The following is a 16419-nucleotide window of genomic DNA, read 5'->3' on the forward strand; positions in this document are numbered from 1 at the left end:
CAGCCCTGCAGACGACGCTTTTACTGAAGTTGCCGGATTATCGTAGTGTAAGGAGATGGAGAAGTTGGATAACTGTCGAGATGCAAATGTTACATAATTATTATGTGTGTCAATTTGTACTTGCCATCTCTTTCGATAATAATGAGTAAAACATTCTGCTGTACTTCCTTATTTTACCAACGGTCATACTGGGCATAACCATTCTTGAGCAACTGTGTGTCGATCCCAGCCCGACTGTCGTAGATTAACCCGGCAGTATTCCCATTGGAAGATGGGACAATAGCACCCAGTACTAACCACTTAAAATAGCCAATACCAAACCACTTAAACTGATGTACTTGGGGCAAATTGGCAATGCAGCGCATGCACGGTAGAAAACTATTCAGTTTGCTCACCATATCGACATACTTCTCAGCCATACAGATGTCGGCTGAGAAATTCCTCTTCCCGGCGTCTAGCTCGGTCTGTGTATTGCACACGAAAAATGATGAGAGTATATAGTGTAACTGACATCAAAAATCGTTGACGCTCTAACCGTTTGCTGTTCAACTGTAGATCAACAGGTATGTTGAACTGCTGCCGAAAGTTTTAAACGGATTTAATCTCCGTTCACAAGTACTCTGTACTACTTAGCAAAAACAGTCACTAAAATGACCACTAAAATGTGACCACTGAAATGTGACAGTGACACCAGCGCTAACGTTCCGTACTTAGTGGGCGTGTACGTCACTTTGGCGTCCGGGCCCATACCGATTTTAAGTAATCACTAATCGCACATCTCTTCGTTAGATAAACCATCCAGCACAACCTCATTGTGGCATTCCTCACTCAACTAAACGTCCGACAGCCGAACGATGTCTATTGTGATCAATGTGCCTTTATTACCGTATTTTATATACGTTTACCGTATTTTATATACGTTTTTACCCCTTAATTAACCAGTGCCTACTTGTATCAGTGTACGGGCCAAAATTTAATGGTGATTAATACCTGTGTTGCCACACCCGTATCTTGTTATAACCATTGTCATTACACACACTGTTCTTCGAAGCATTGTCTGGATTGCACATTTCCGTAGGAGCCGCGTGCCATTGCTATTACATTTGTTCAAAATAATGCAGAAGAACATCCAACAGTATTCTTAGTATCTTACTAATTTTTTGTGCCTGTGGAGAGGATAAAGCGCGTAATTAAAGCGTTTTCTTTATAGCAAAGCAGTTGCTAAATTAATAGGTTCGAATAGAGCGCACAAATTGTTAACAGCATTGTAACTAGTGTTGGGTCGGCCCGAGCAAGAGGGCCGGGCCGTCTTGTAGCACAGTAATATTTCATTCCCGGATGTCATTATGCAAGCGGCTAGAGCAGGTATTGTCAACGAAAAATAGACTGATATTCGCCTAGAAACGTTTAATGCTGCAAAAATTAAGAAAAACTCCTCGAAAAATACTACATTTCAGTAAATCCCACCGAAATTTTATGTTTTTCTACGTCTTTTTCCATATTTAACGTCCACAGCGGGCCATGGCCCTTCTCCCCGGGCCGAGGGCCGCGGCCCGGCGCGGCCCTCCCAAAAAGGCCGGGCCGACCTCGGCCCGGGCCGTTCGGGCCGGGCCGGCCCAACACTAATTGTAACAGTGACTGAGTTGTTTTCCAGCACTGCAACCGATTCTAATGATGTAAACAGATTAAGGCGCCCTGTACTATATTGAATGCGAGTACTCTAATTTTTTAGCACCGAGCTAACCGGAATTCAGAATGAAACTTGACATTTAGTGCGGATGGCGTACTTTAAACGGATGCATAATTGTATATATGATATATTCATCCATAAGTATAAGAGCCATTCCGGCTAATGTTATGCTTGTAGTTTGCTGATGTACTGGTCTCTAATTCCTACAGCATGGATAATGGGGTAGAACGATTGATCCGATTTCATGGGGTACCCAAGTTCACGTTATTCATTTTTCTTTCTGTCCTGGTAGCTTTACCAATCACTTTGTCGACCCACACCCAAACCGCCAACGAGCTTTCACGCTCTTCCTTTACTAACACATCGACCCCTTTCAGCGAATTAGGTAAAATTCTCTTGCCAGTGCCAACTACGGATTTAATTGAAAGTTGAAAGTTTGTGCACTTTTACATCGATAAATGGTCGTGTTTGGGGGTGTTGCAGGGTACCCATCCGGAATATACTTATTTCGATTGTTTTATTTTCAGTTTTTTATAAAATGTTGGTATGTGGTTCAGCATGACGAAGGCGCAACGTTTTCTTTTACAGGAAATTGAAACCCTGCCAGGAACAGTGGACCTATGTCCAAACGTGTATGCTACACAGCGACAACGTCACTATGATGGCATGCTTAGTCTACAATTACATGGAATGAAGAGCATAATCTTCGATGTTCCACCTAACTTCTTCATGCAGAATTTCCAAACGTACCTTGAACTGAATGAGTTTGTAAGCCAACACCTGCTTGCGCTACGGCTTAATAACCGAACCGTAACCGAGCTGCAAGATGTGATTACCTATGCGTGGCTACCAAGTCTAGATACGATTACCACGACATTACTAACTCAAGTAGTAGTAGTAGCAGAGTGATTTCGATTATTTAGAAAGGAGCAACTGGACAGCGACACATGCCGAAATCCTGAATATTTGAAAATGGGTCGACCGTGTATTGCTTAGCAAACGGGTAACCGCTGGCTATAGCTTATGTGCGATTCACGACAGACTAAATATATTTTTTACGAGCATGCAGGTCAGCGCTGATGCTGCCCTCTGCAAATTTCTCCCGCAATCTTACGCGGTCTTCCTGGATGTACGATCCCAGCTCCTTGTACCACTAACAGACCCAAATCGTTCCGCCTTCTGTCGGCGATTTGGTTCAACGATTGCAGGACAAGGGTTTGACAGAATACGAGGGTCCAACGTTTTACACGAGCAACGGTATGATCAACACGGACGAGGTTTATCTGCGGGCAAATTCTACATACGGCGTTTTTGATACCGACCAGCTGAAACCAGATATGATGGAACTTGTTCAACAAAAATATAGACTGAATTGCGCCGAGGCGAACATGAACGATGTGGAAATTCATTTTGGTCAGTTCGAGCCGGGAAATCGTAACATCCAGGTTAAATGGCACGTTTTCTGAGTAAGGACAGTTTTTTAGACGCGCTTCTAATAGCTGTCGATACGGTATAGCTGTGCACATCCACTTTGCACTTTTGCAAAATTGTTCGGGTATTTAAAACGCGAACGCTCAACGCAATTCTTACACCTGCTAATATCCAGCGACCCTTTCGGCTTTCATTCAAAACGCACGCATGTTAGAATCAGCACTGCCCCATGTGACGAAACCAGTTAACCGGTTTTGGTAGCGAAGAATGAAAAACTGGTTATCGTTAACGTGAGCGGGCCAATAGAAGTGGTAGTCTATTGGACGGCTGTATGTATTGTACAGTGGTACACTAGGCCTGTGAGTGTGAGATGTATTTACGTAGATGCAAACCGGTTTTTGTTTCGAATAGCGTGATGGCAATGAACATTCCTTTTGTGATCGCCGTGCAGCAGAAGATCTTTGCCCGTCATATCGATTTAACTCCACTGGTTAGCCATACCGATCGTTACTATCTCAACTCCGGAACGGCTCGTATAAAGAATATAAACACCACCGGTCTTCATCTAGTAGACCGACCGCCAGAGAATCCGTCATACTCGTTTCGCATGTATCTGGATCGACCGCTGAATGTCCAGTGGCTACCGCGACTGGAGACTCTTATGACTTCACAACTGAACATCGGCAATGGTGACGTAACTGACGTTTGCTACAACGTGCTTGCAATACACAAGAAACGTGAAGCTCAGTATTTGTTTTCTCAGATTCTGATCGCCGAGCGGAAGTTCGTCTTTGGGGCTTCGATCCCGATGGTTGGGTTGTCAACTTTTTTGTGATCTTACATTATGCACCCTCACCTTGGGTGTGGGCCGTCCTGGATGCCCGACTGCTGCATACTGCCATAATCTACCGCAAACTCGATGGCCTGGAGCTTCGTTTATCTGCGACTAGCATTCCATACAAACTGACGACGTTTGCTGCACCAGATTACTGGAAGGACAAGATTAAAGCACTGACCCTTCGGGATTGCAAAGGAGAGGATCAGTGGCTCTCCCTACCGGCAGAAGAGCAGATATGTCCTCCGAAAGAAACGTTTACATTGTACGTCGAACGGCTGTCGGAACCTCCGGCTTCCACAAACCCATTCAAAACGGTAAGGGCATTCAAAAAAGCTCCAAAGCTGTTGACCTGTACGTGGCCTTTTTTGGCAGACTTCGGGCAAAATCTTGGATGCCGTGCAGCAAGCGTTTGCCATGGCAAACCGCGTCACAGTGGATAATATTACGCTGACCATTACTTTGACGAAACGCGATGAAAGTTTACGGACTGCGGCAGGGTCAGCTTGAATATTCATACGAAAAAAATACGTATATAAATAAAATAAGTACAGTCTGGCAGTACAAATAAGTGTTGTGTTGCTGTACAAATTCACAATGCTGTACGGGATGACTTGCCCGTCTTGCCGACTTTTCTCAGCACGTTTCAATTTGCAAAACAAATCACCAGTTATTCTTTATCTTTACATGCATCTGTCTTTTTTACATTCACAGGCGGGACGTTTCCAAGTTTACTTTTGCTCTATCGTATCCAAAGATGAAAACCGGACTGTACTGGAAACTGTGGGCAGGGGATACAGGGCAGGGGATAAAAGGTGGAAGTGGCACCTGCCACTGGCAATTGCCACTGGCAGTGGCAGCTCACTGGCAAGCGATAAAACATGGCAGTTGCCACAAACACGAAATTCCAAATAAACTGATTCGGGACACCATTTTAGACATTAACTAAACCGTGTCGTCTCATGGTCAGAAAAGGTCAAAAATTGCTTGGCTATATTGTCGAACCCAAGTCGTGTATAACTAACCAGTAGACGGAAGTTTGTTACGGACGTGTGTTACGAAAGTGCGTTACGGAAATTGGATAAGGAAGTGAGACTATTGCATCATGGAGTTGGCCATCATGGAGCTGACGCAGTCCCAGCCACTGTCTACGACGTCGTGGTTGGTTGCCGTTGCCGATGACGTATCGGCTACAGAATATACAGCGGCACTGCAACTCTTGAACTGTTTCGGTTACGAAATATCTTTGCGGGATAACGCTGTAACCTCGGGATATTTAACCTAATGCCATTGGTGGTGCGTGTTGCTGTGGGTCTGTACAAAATCACGCAGCTCACCACTGTGACGCCATTTTTGACTGCCGTGGCGCAGCGCAGCTTCACTATATAAATTTATTTTATGCATCTCAATATTACTCGTCGGTCCGATCAGCTGTAATAAATGGCTCCCGACAAAAATTTCCTCCTGAAAAATTTACTCATGCCCCCTCTGCTACCTTCGCTGAAATAGTTGGTCATAATGGTCATGATGACGAAACCAAGAACCGGCATGGGTTTTCGGTCAGTTTTGGCATACAACAGTAACCTTGCACCGCGTACTTGTGCTCTCTTCCTCGTCCGTGCGTCCTCTATGTTGTGCATCTTGTGGAGACCCATATCGCCAGAATCGCCACAGCAGTGTTAATCTCGCTAAATTGCTAACGGAAGTGACCCGGCAACTGACACAAAATTCGTGTGCAGGCACGACGTTTTTTACTGTGTCGCAATCAAAAACAAATTTACACCGGCTTACTGCAATGTGTACACCACATAAGTAGTGATTGGTATTCATTGACGCGAAAACCTTTTTTGCGCGCAATAATCCGGTTAGCGAAATTCCAAAATGTTTGAATATTTAGGCATACCAAAGCCGCATTATGGACCGAAATTTTTGTACAAAAACGCTCATTGGCAATAAGGTAATTTTTACGCCAAACCAGGTTTTTTGTGCTGTTTGTAAAATTGTAAAAGGACTTTTAAAAATTCTAGACCTGTTTGTCCTAGTTTTAAGAAGACGATACAAGCCTGGCTCGTTGAATAAATTATCTACATGTTCATGTGCTTTTTTATGAAAAATCTTAAGAAGATCAGTTGATAATGATGGTACACCTCGATGCGTTTTAACATTTGGAATTTGTTGTACCCATGATTTCCGTTCCGGAAATTCTGAACGCAAACAGTTTTCACGCCCGTGTATACAAATTACTCGGTCCTAACGGTACAATGCCATAAAAACAATGCAAAAAGGTATTTGGGAGAGCGCGAACGCGGAAATTTTTGTTTATGTGTAAAAATATGGTACAATTTTCCGGGTTATTTAACCTAAGTCACGCACGGGTCTGCCAATGCACGCTAACGTGCATTTTTCTAGTAATTTGTGATTTTCTTTAATTTTTAAGTTAAACACTGTCGTGCTTGTGACCTATCGTGCTTCTGACAGCTCGAATTATTATACGTAACAGTCGGTCAACGTTTTACATTAGGTAGAAGTGTTATCGAAACCTATTTTTTGTTACGAATCGCAAAGAAATTCTCTTTTGGATACAATTCTGAATGCCACCAATCGAGCTAAAAAATTTAAATTGTTAAAGGCCGGCTATACCTATAAGTTTCTCCTCAGACCGCTACAAAGCTAAAAACTGAAAGGCCTGAGAAAGCCTCCACCTAATTCGAAAAGACCGAATAAATAGTAGCAGTACCAAAATCACTTCCAATCTCATTGCCCCATCGGTACCGGCACTACTCAGGTTACCACTACAGGCACGGTGTACCAGTACTACTACCAAAACCATTAACTAGGATAACCCTTTCCTAGTTTTGTCAAATTTCTTGATCTCAAGTTTTCGTATTACTTTTCGTAAAAGGTACGCATAACTGTTTTTGGCAATTGCCACGTTTTATCGTTTGCCAGAAGCGTAATGGCAGATGCAATTGCCAGTGGCAATTGCCAGTGGCAGGTGCCACTGCCACCTTTTATCCCCTGCCAGCAGACACACCACTTACGAAGCCGCGGGTGTAACCGTGTAGAAAAAATAGAACTAACCTAAGAAATCATGCCTTCAGCTGTACAGCCTAGAGGACGTTACAAGTGCAACTACACGGTGTCTACCGGTGACGCTGTAACTATAGCAGCAAAAATCAAGTTGTTTGATTGCTTCAAAGTTTGGAGTAATAAAACAATATGGTCCGAGTTCAAAGTAGCGTAGCGTGCGATAGCTATCGCACGCTACGCTACTTTGAACTCGGACCGGAATGAACTGAATATGCCCTTCTGGAGTGCTACTCTTAGCGACGGGAGGCGCATTGTGTAATGCGCTTTTGGTATTCACGTAGCAAAACTCCCAAACTGCAAGAAAACCGTGCGACACTCACTACTGCTACAAATAGAACGCTTTCCCAGTATTCTTGTTATGCAGCCCGTGTCCTGTCCTTCATACATCTGACATATTTAGATGTTCTTTAACTGTGTTTACACCATATAATGTAAAGGTCATCTAAAAGTGTTACTGCGCGGAGTGCGCGCAAGTTGTTGTTGCTAGTATGAATACCAATGTGATAGTAATATAAAAACTAGCGAGTGGTTGCTAACCACAGGATTTCGCTGCGGTCATTGTAAAGATTAATACAAACAAGTGTTCTACAGTATTTATCGCACTTTTTGTATTCAGTTAAATTGAGTTAATGTTATACAGTGCTGCAAATAAAATCATAAACGCCATAGCTATTATTTTAAAATTAAGAATTCACATATAACGCCATTACTTTTTTAGTGTAATGCATTTGCCGCTATTAATATACAGCAAATATCACACCGACAGTATAAGTAATTACGTATAATCCACAATTTCTGTCCGACAATTACTGGGCATAAAACCTTTTATTTGACTTGTTAGTCATAATCGTATACTTAGGCTACGAGAGGTGTTTCAAAAATATTAAAAATACGCCTATTTATATATTAAAAAAATTAAAATATAGTGTATTACATAAAGTGCAAAATAAAAAATCAAGTGCATAAAATATAAATAATTTCTATAACTTGTAAATAAGTGTATTGAAAATATAAGATCAAGTGCAGTGTCTTCAAGCTTATCCTAAACTTTTAGCTGAAAAACAGAAATATCAATGATAATTAAGACAAAAAGAGGCACAAAATTCTAAACCCAAATTAATTACATAGTATTTTTATACTACGCACTTTTATGTCTCTTTCGTACTTACGTAAATTAGCATAATGGTCGAATACTGAGAATGTAAATACAGACTAGCACGAATTTTTTCTCCGTAGCCCGTCCCATTATCATCCATGCAACTTGCTGGAATTCGTAAATCCGTAACGTCATGCCCAGAGTCAGATGTTAAAACTTAAAACCGTTTAGCGCAACTGATTTTAACGTAAGTACTGCACAAACACAGTACTGTCGCACACCGCTCAGCAGAATACTACTATACCGCTCGAGCTCGTCTGCTTGGGTCGTAGTATATTTTTCTATTTCCGCCGTCATTTGCAAGCTAACGGGCCAAATAATAAGCTACCAAACAAGAGATAAGGCTAGCTGCTTGTGGAGCTACCAGTACCCTGTGAATGTAAAGATGTGTACTTACAAGGCGCCGGTTTTTTTTGGAATAACATCAAAGTTCATATTATAACGAGCAACCGAGCCGAACCGGCATCAAACCAAAAATATTAAAACATAAATGTGACACCGTTGTCGACGTCGGACCTAGCCTGTAGTCTGTAGTCATAACACGACTGTAGATTGTAGATCATGTTAGAAAAGTCATAACACGACTGTAGATTGTAGATCATGTTAGAAAAGCGTGGTTCCAAACAACATTACAGTTCAATAACGGTCAATTTCCCTGCAGAGATGATTTCTTATGTTTTACAAGCAATGACACTATAATTCATGACACTATAATTCTCAGTCTCTTCCGGTGAGAAACTGTTTGTCCATAAAAACTGGACATGAGGTGGAGTGCTACTGGCCCACTGGGTATGTCTGATTAGCATTACAGTGCTTAATATTGTCAATAATAAATGAATAATAAACGAATAATAATATTAAATAATTTTTTAACGATTAAATTTCTGTCATTTTATTTAGTGTACCAGCGCTGGCTTTTTAATCTATGAAGAGGACATTGCCGAGTAAATTCATAAATGAATTAAATGAGAATAAAGGTATTTGCACCAGTACCACTAGAAGTATCAGTTTAATAATTATTGGTTTTTGATTGGTAATTATCCAGTACCGGTATCGTCATAAATGAATAATTTTGTTATTTAAAGTTAGCACACGATCTATTTAGTTCATGCTGCAAATTGCGTGATTTCAGATAGGTACTTTTAATTAGCGCTTTGACATACCATATGCTGTAAATGCTGCCCACAAAGTGTTCTAACTACATACATAATTGTATGTAGTCCGTAATCGTATATACATACTATTGTGTCCCAGTGTGGCCATCCAAAACTAATTGGTAAAATTAAATTAATAAATTAGTAAAGCTGTTCTGGACTTGTTTATTCCTCACTGTTTCATACCGTCCTGCCAGTTTGGTTCGGTTGGCAGATTTATTATTTATTACCTGAGTACCTCATAGCTGCCGTTAATTTGCCGTAGCGATCCTTACAAGTTAAACCAACAAATTTGTGTCAACTTAAAAAATTTTCAAGTGAAGCACTTTCAATATGCATACTGCCTGTGCGTTTCTGTATGTGGAAAGGTATCGGCTACCTTGCTAATGTTTAGCTTTTATCAATCAACCGATTAAAGCACAATTTTCGCAAAGCACATTCTAGCGGGGCCCTTTAGGAAGTGCATTGATTGTATTTTTAACACGCCTTGTTCTTCTTTGTATTGCGGCACTTTGCGCAGACGGCAAAACACAATGTGACCTTTAGAAGTTTTTAAGCCGGCGCTTGCTTACGCAATTCGCGCAAAGTCAGCGCTGTTATACAGCGTGTGTACGTGTATAACACACGCTGTATACATAATATATAATGTATTTATATATTATGTTAAATTGATCGTACGCCGGCAACACTTCCAGCAACTACTCTGTATAGTTGACCAAACACCCCGAATCCGCTTCTTATGTGTGGTGCCACATTTTATGCGGCATCTGCCAGGTTTTATCGCTTGCCTGTTGCCAGAGTCTCCAGGTTTTATCGCTTGCCTGTTGCCAGAGTCTCCAGGTTTTATCGCTTGCCATGCCATTGGCAGTGCCACTGGCAGGTGCCACTGTCACGTTTTACCCCCTGCCCATAGTGGCAGACATTCCCATGTGTTCTTGACGGTTGGGGCTCTGCTTGGCGTGTCATTGCGATTAAACGCTTTTAAGATTGTCACTTTTGCAGAGAATGGTTACCGCCTTGGGCGCTGGAATTGGAGCTGCTGTTGCCAGTGACACAACCTCCTCGACTAGCACCGGCGAGGGAGCGACGATCGGAGGGGCCGTCGGTGCTGCTACCGGAACGGGTATTGCAGTCGCCGCATCCGGAGCCGGCACCGTTGCCGCGGGAGCTGGTACTATCGGGGTCGTCGCACCGGCGGCTATTCTGTTGGGACCGCTCGGCTGGCTGGCACTTGGCGCGGAGACAACTGTGGATGGCGTGACATACACTTGCTGGAAGAAACTAGTGCATGACAATGGTAAGGAATTGAATGGTGTCTTGTTCAAAGATATTATGGCTGATCCGCGCATGAAAAAAGATTTTACCCATGATGGGGTGGACAGCCTGGGATATCCCATGGGGATTGTGGTGGAAAACATCTGGAACGAGAAGTTTGCCATATACTACGTCCATCTGCGTGATGGACAATTGGCTTTGCATGCTGAGATGATCAATTAGAATCGGATTCACGATTGCGAGTGATTTATGGATAATACAATCAACGTGTTTTCGATTTTCAGCAGTCTTGGCTTCTTTATTATTATGATTATTATTTACACTAAATCGTGCGTACATACTAAGGTAGCATTTACATATCTCTCTCTACCAAATTTTGTTTTCACTGGATTTACTGTGTGTTGTTTACGTAATTTCTTTGTGATTTGTTTTTTATTGAATGGAATGTTACACTAGGAACATGCACCAAACTGTGCACCGTAGATTAAAACACAGCGCATTTGCGTGTAAGAGGGTTAAAAATTGAAGATACAGAGTAGCTACAACAAAAACACAGTAACTTCTGGTCTCCATTTTCGTTCCGGGAAGGCAGTAACCTACTGTAAACGTCGGCTTCATGGTTGATCTCTCGCTCGCAAATTTATTTCCTGTACTGTAGAGAAAATAATGTGTTTTGCCGGTGTCAAGAACGATTTTTAACATTGCACCCAAGTACTGGCATCTAATGTGTCCAGCACAAGATTTCTCGGAAATATCTCAGTTCCTTAGTTAGCTTGCTGTTACCAACAATTCAACGGGTCTCGAAAAAAGGCAAAAAGTTTTCAAGGCAGTAATATATCGAAGTCAAAACCGACAAATCGTGTACACTTTCAAGTGTACGTAATCGCTTGATAATCATAAAATTGTGCGATGTGGAGTGCGGCGACATGAAAATGCGATAAAGACTGCTCTGGGAGCTGACAGTTGCATACATAGTTCGCTGGGGATCCGATTCTGTCGCTGTTCCAGAAGGAACACTTAACTTTACCTTCCCTTAATCAACAAGAATGACTATTGCGGTTTCGTTGTATTTAGAAAGCAAGATCAGGTAACGATCCATGTGGTCACGACGGCATCCGGTACGCACATTCGAGCACACTAGCGGATTCCAGCCACGGTTAACGGCACAAGTTTGCATTTTTGCATCACACAGGCTGCCGTTTAGTTTCCCCTGACAACAGGCTGAATGCAAAGGCTCTCTGTGACTCTGCGTTATATGAAAACAGATCGTCCAGAACATTCGTTTTGTGGGGAATAAGAGCGACCAGAGCACCATGGGAATTCGAGACTACGTGAGACGCTAATTGTATCTTTTTATGAATAAATCATTGAACTTTTGCATTTTTACAGTTGTTACCGGAAAGTTATTGGTAGGTATTGTACAGCGTTACTTTTCACGAGGTTACTAAACAAAAGCTTCAATAAAGGTCAACCTGACGAGAACGGTCGGATCTCTTTTTCTGGAGGCACAATAACTGTCGAGTGGAACGGCAACGATTATCAGCCGTCGGCGGCGCTACTTGAGGCCACCGCCGAAGGGCAGCTGAACAACGACATCGCCGCTTTGGATCCACAGCAAGTGTTCATGCGCAAATGGTGCTTCCCAGAAGCTGCGCTTCGTCATCGGCTAGCATTCGGCAGTCTGTGTGTGACTTCATGTGAATGAACAACAATGTGATTAAAGTGAGTAATATCATGGTGATCCCGTCCTGTTGATGTTTGTGCAGTGTGTGAGCGAGATTCAGTGTATTGTGCACTGTTATCTACGGAAGGAGGCATCAGGACAAAACCAATCTCCAAAGTTCCTTCTCTGCTGACTGCGGTAGGTTGGATACTACACGCGGTGCGTGTATTATGTCAATACTCTAGGCTGAATACAAACTGCCAAGATCTGTTTGCGACTCTGCGTTACAAGAAAACCGATGGCCCAGGAATTCAGGTTTGTCAATGAATACCAACGTTCGATGGAGAAAATGACGGCAAAGAAACCGCTTGACATTACAACGCCTCTCTGCACTGGTGTTCTACCACCAGACAATTGTCGCCAACATCTCAAATCTCCCACGCACAACAAGACAGTTTTTTCAAAATATTTCAAATCGGAGATGTCTGAGGTTTTAGCTATGGTATGCGACAGTTTATTATTTGTTTCGCTAACTCAACATTTTCTTGCTTATGCAAAAGTTATTAATTAGATTCCGGCGATTTCAGTAGTACTTTTTACGCCCTTTCTGATAAAGTTTGTTCCGGCGGTAAGTTTTTTGAGCTAAAACTGATGTTTCGGTAAAGGTCACTCTGATGAGAATGATATTCTGTGCGAGCGGCACAATAGCGGTTTTGAATGGATCGGCAGCAGTTTTCAGTCTCAGCAGCGCTACTTAACGTCACCGCCGAAGAACTGCTGAACAACGACATCAGCGCATCCGATGCACAGGAGGTGCGCATGCACGAATGGTGTTGCATACTGCCGTTATTCGTAACACTTCAGCGTGAATGGTGTGCTCACTGTAATTGTATATGTGGATACTTAGCTCACTGACTGTTCTTCAACCCAATTTTGCGGGTTGTGGCGCCCAGAATGCAGTTGCATTTGTACGGTGCCGCATTGATTTTATGTACTGTAGATGGACGGATGCATGTGAGCATCACGATATGCTGCTTTTTCTATGTACTAATATGTTTATTATTCAGTTTTCAGAGAGACGACCATCGCTCACTAAAAATTATTACGTTCAAATGAAAAATTTGTCCCAGTTGGCGCGAGAAGGGACCGTACTTAAAAGCGAGTTAAAACACACTCATGGCATCCCCACGCATTATTTCCAAACTTTTCCGATATATATGTGCATATATTCTAATTCTACCCTAGAGTAGGGTAGGAGTTAAGTAGAACTATTACGGTGAGTATTACTTCCTACAACATCTTTTATCAAAGCCGGTATTTGCTGTTTGCCACCTGCTGCTTTCAAATATTTACTGAACCTGCAGATTGCAGATTGCAGAAGCTGACAATCTCATGAAACTTGTCCGTACAAATATGGCATTAACTGTACTTGCATTACAGTTTCAGATGGGTACTGTAAATGACAATTGATCCATCCAGCAAAAAAGGCAGTACATACGGTCTGGCCAAAAGTAAAATGGATTATTTCTGTACCAGTCAGCAGGCGAACATTTGCATCCCACACGCTAAAACGTTTGAGTACAATACAAGGTTTAGCATGTTGCGAATAACGATTGTACGCCGTATACACAATTACATCAACGATTTCGCATTAACGTTTAAATTATTGAACGTTCAGCCTCTGATCAAAAACTGCCAATCCCAGAATGGCAGTATTCACTGTACCAGATAACTGTCTCCGGTTTGCTACAAATAATCAGTGTAGGATTCTACTGAAACTACCTCGGTTTGTGCGAGGATTGTCAGATCTCGCACAAACTGCTGTCAGATCGGTTCACATCTGCACAAATCGCTGTTGCAAAATCGGGGCACTTTGTTTGCTCACTCATTAAGATTGCCGGTGCTCATCAAATCTAGCATGCAATGGCACATATGGAGAGTCGGAGGGCTCTGTTACTGGGCTGTGGTTATAGTATGTATGCATGATCATGAATACCACGTACACAGATACAAGCCCATCCAACAATTCTTTGACCGCTGTAAGCGGGAATTTAAAGAAACGTGGGCTTGAGCCATTTAATGTGCTTCGACACATCACGCCACATGAGTCTGCGTATTCAACGTAAATAAGCAACAAATCTGCCAGAATCTTTACAAATCTTATCCAGTGCGATATGAGAAGGTCTTCCACGCAGGTGGCGCTCGAATTGAGTACTGATATTTTGTTCCATATTTTGTTTCATGAATGGTAGTTCATAAACTGATCTGTTTCTTTTGTAGTTACTGGTAATTTAACTATGATAATTCTAACTGCGATCTGTTTGGTTTTGTTGATTAACCTGATAATTTTAACTGTGATGATGCTTTATCGGTGATTAATTGTGATCTAATATATTATTGTTGGTTGAATATTTATAAATATATCTGCCACTACACTACGATGCGTAATTGCATTACTGTGCGCGATTTATATGCGCTGCGCTTACAGCGGTCAAAGAATTGTTGGATGGGCTTGTACAATCTGAACGCTGTTGGACAACGTGCAGTACACCGGACACCCCCGGAAAGATGTACATACGGCGCATTACGACGCTGGATGCGGGTAGCGAGGGAATACTGATTTTTCCTTTACACTGCTGAATGCTGGATGGTGATACAGAAAATTGAATCGATGTATTGCAACCAGTTGTTTCAGAAGCAAAAGTAGCATAAGGCGTATACATAGAAATTAATAGAACAAATCACTTCTGTGGCTGTATTGCTGTGCCCTAGTTTTAATAAAAGATGTTTCTATAAAAAGTTTTTAAACTTTCGATTTTACGCGTCGGTGTTTATTTGCATATGTGCAATCGGAATCTGTTATGATAAGAAAATGGCTAACAGCCAACCTGAAATTCATGGGGACAAGCCAGAGCAACGGAAACACGCAGATCTGTATACGTACAGCGCACAGGGATTTGAGCACGCGAAGAACTATCACTATGTCATCACCCAGGAAATCTGGAACTGTGCTGTCAAAGCGGTTTACCTCACAACTGTTGTCGCTGTACTCAGTGCACTCCGCTTCATGGTACTGCTGTTTGCTCTGTACAGTGTGCGTAGCAAGGCCAGTCTGGAGTTCAATCTGGTACGGTTCGTCAAAATTATTGGTATTCATAAAACTGCATATTCGTAGTCAAATACTTGGGTTCTGTAAAGTCTGGATGATTAAAAGAAATTTTTACGTAAGATTTTTTTTGCAGATGGGAAAAAACGTTTTCGTTTTCCTGGGAGTCAGTTTTTATTTTGCTGTCAGCGCATATCCCATACTGAACGTGATATTCGCTGCGTTAACTCTGGTACGTCTAAAAAATTTCCGTCAAACCGCATCTGCGCCCATTACCCTGCGTGTTTTCACTATTTCTCCCTCACGTTCGTCACGGAAGAGCGGATGTGTGTGGGCGAATGCTTTTGTGCTGGATAGGAGTGTGCCGGTTCTCGTAGTCATTGCTGCGGTAGTTCTGCATATTTGCTATAGTACACTGGACGCTTCGCAGTACACGTTTGTGTTGGAAGCCCAGAGCAGAATTCTGGTACCGTTTCTGCTAACGGAAGCGGTCAATTTCGTTACGGGATACCTGAACACTGTAAACGGGTGGCGTCAGTACACCCTGATTCTCAAGACATGGCATAAAGAAAAGTTCCAATCGCCGGAACCGTACAATCCTCCATCGCGGATCGTAGACATCATTGAGCTCCTTTGGTTGGCTCGCATCGCCATTGCGAAATTTGATGAACAAAACCGTAAAAAATGTTGTGGCTAGGAATCAATATGTTTAGATTATCCATTTCTAAACATTTTTTCATTCTATCTGTATTCAGCTGCAGTATACTTCATGTTACATGTAGGACAGTACACCATGCACTGCGCATGCCCTTTTCTTTGCTTTCATAATTTTGTCTTTACGTTAATAATATTCTGCCCTCCTACAGTAGACATTGGTGTATTAACTACATGATAAATGCCCACTATAGATTAAATACCTGGTGCCATGTATTCGGCGGCGATAAGTTTTATTTTACGAGCTTGCTGACTTACTAAGCAGAACCCAGTAAATTCCCATAACTTGGAATTCCCATATCCCA

The sequence above is a fragment of the Paramacrobiotus metropolitanus genome, unplaced genomic scaffold (genome assembly GCF_019649055.1).
Source record: "Paramacrobiotus metropolitanus isolate TYO unplaced genomic scaffold, Prichtersi_v1.0 Parri_scaffold0000036, whole genome shotgun sequence".
NCBI lineage: Eukaryota > Metazoa > Tardigrada > Eutardigrada > Parachela > Macrobiotidae > Paramacrobiotus > Paramacrobiotus metropolitanus.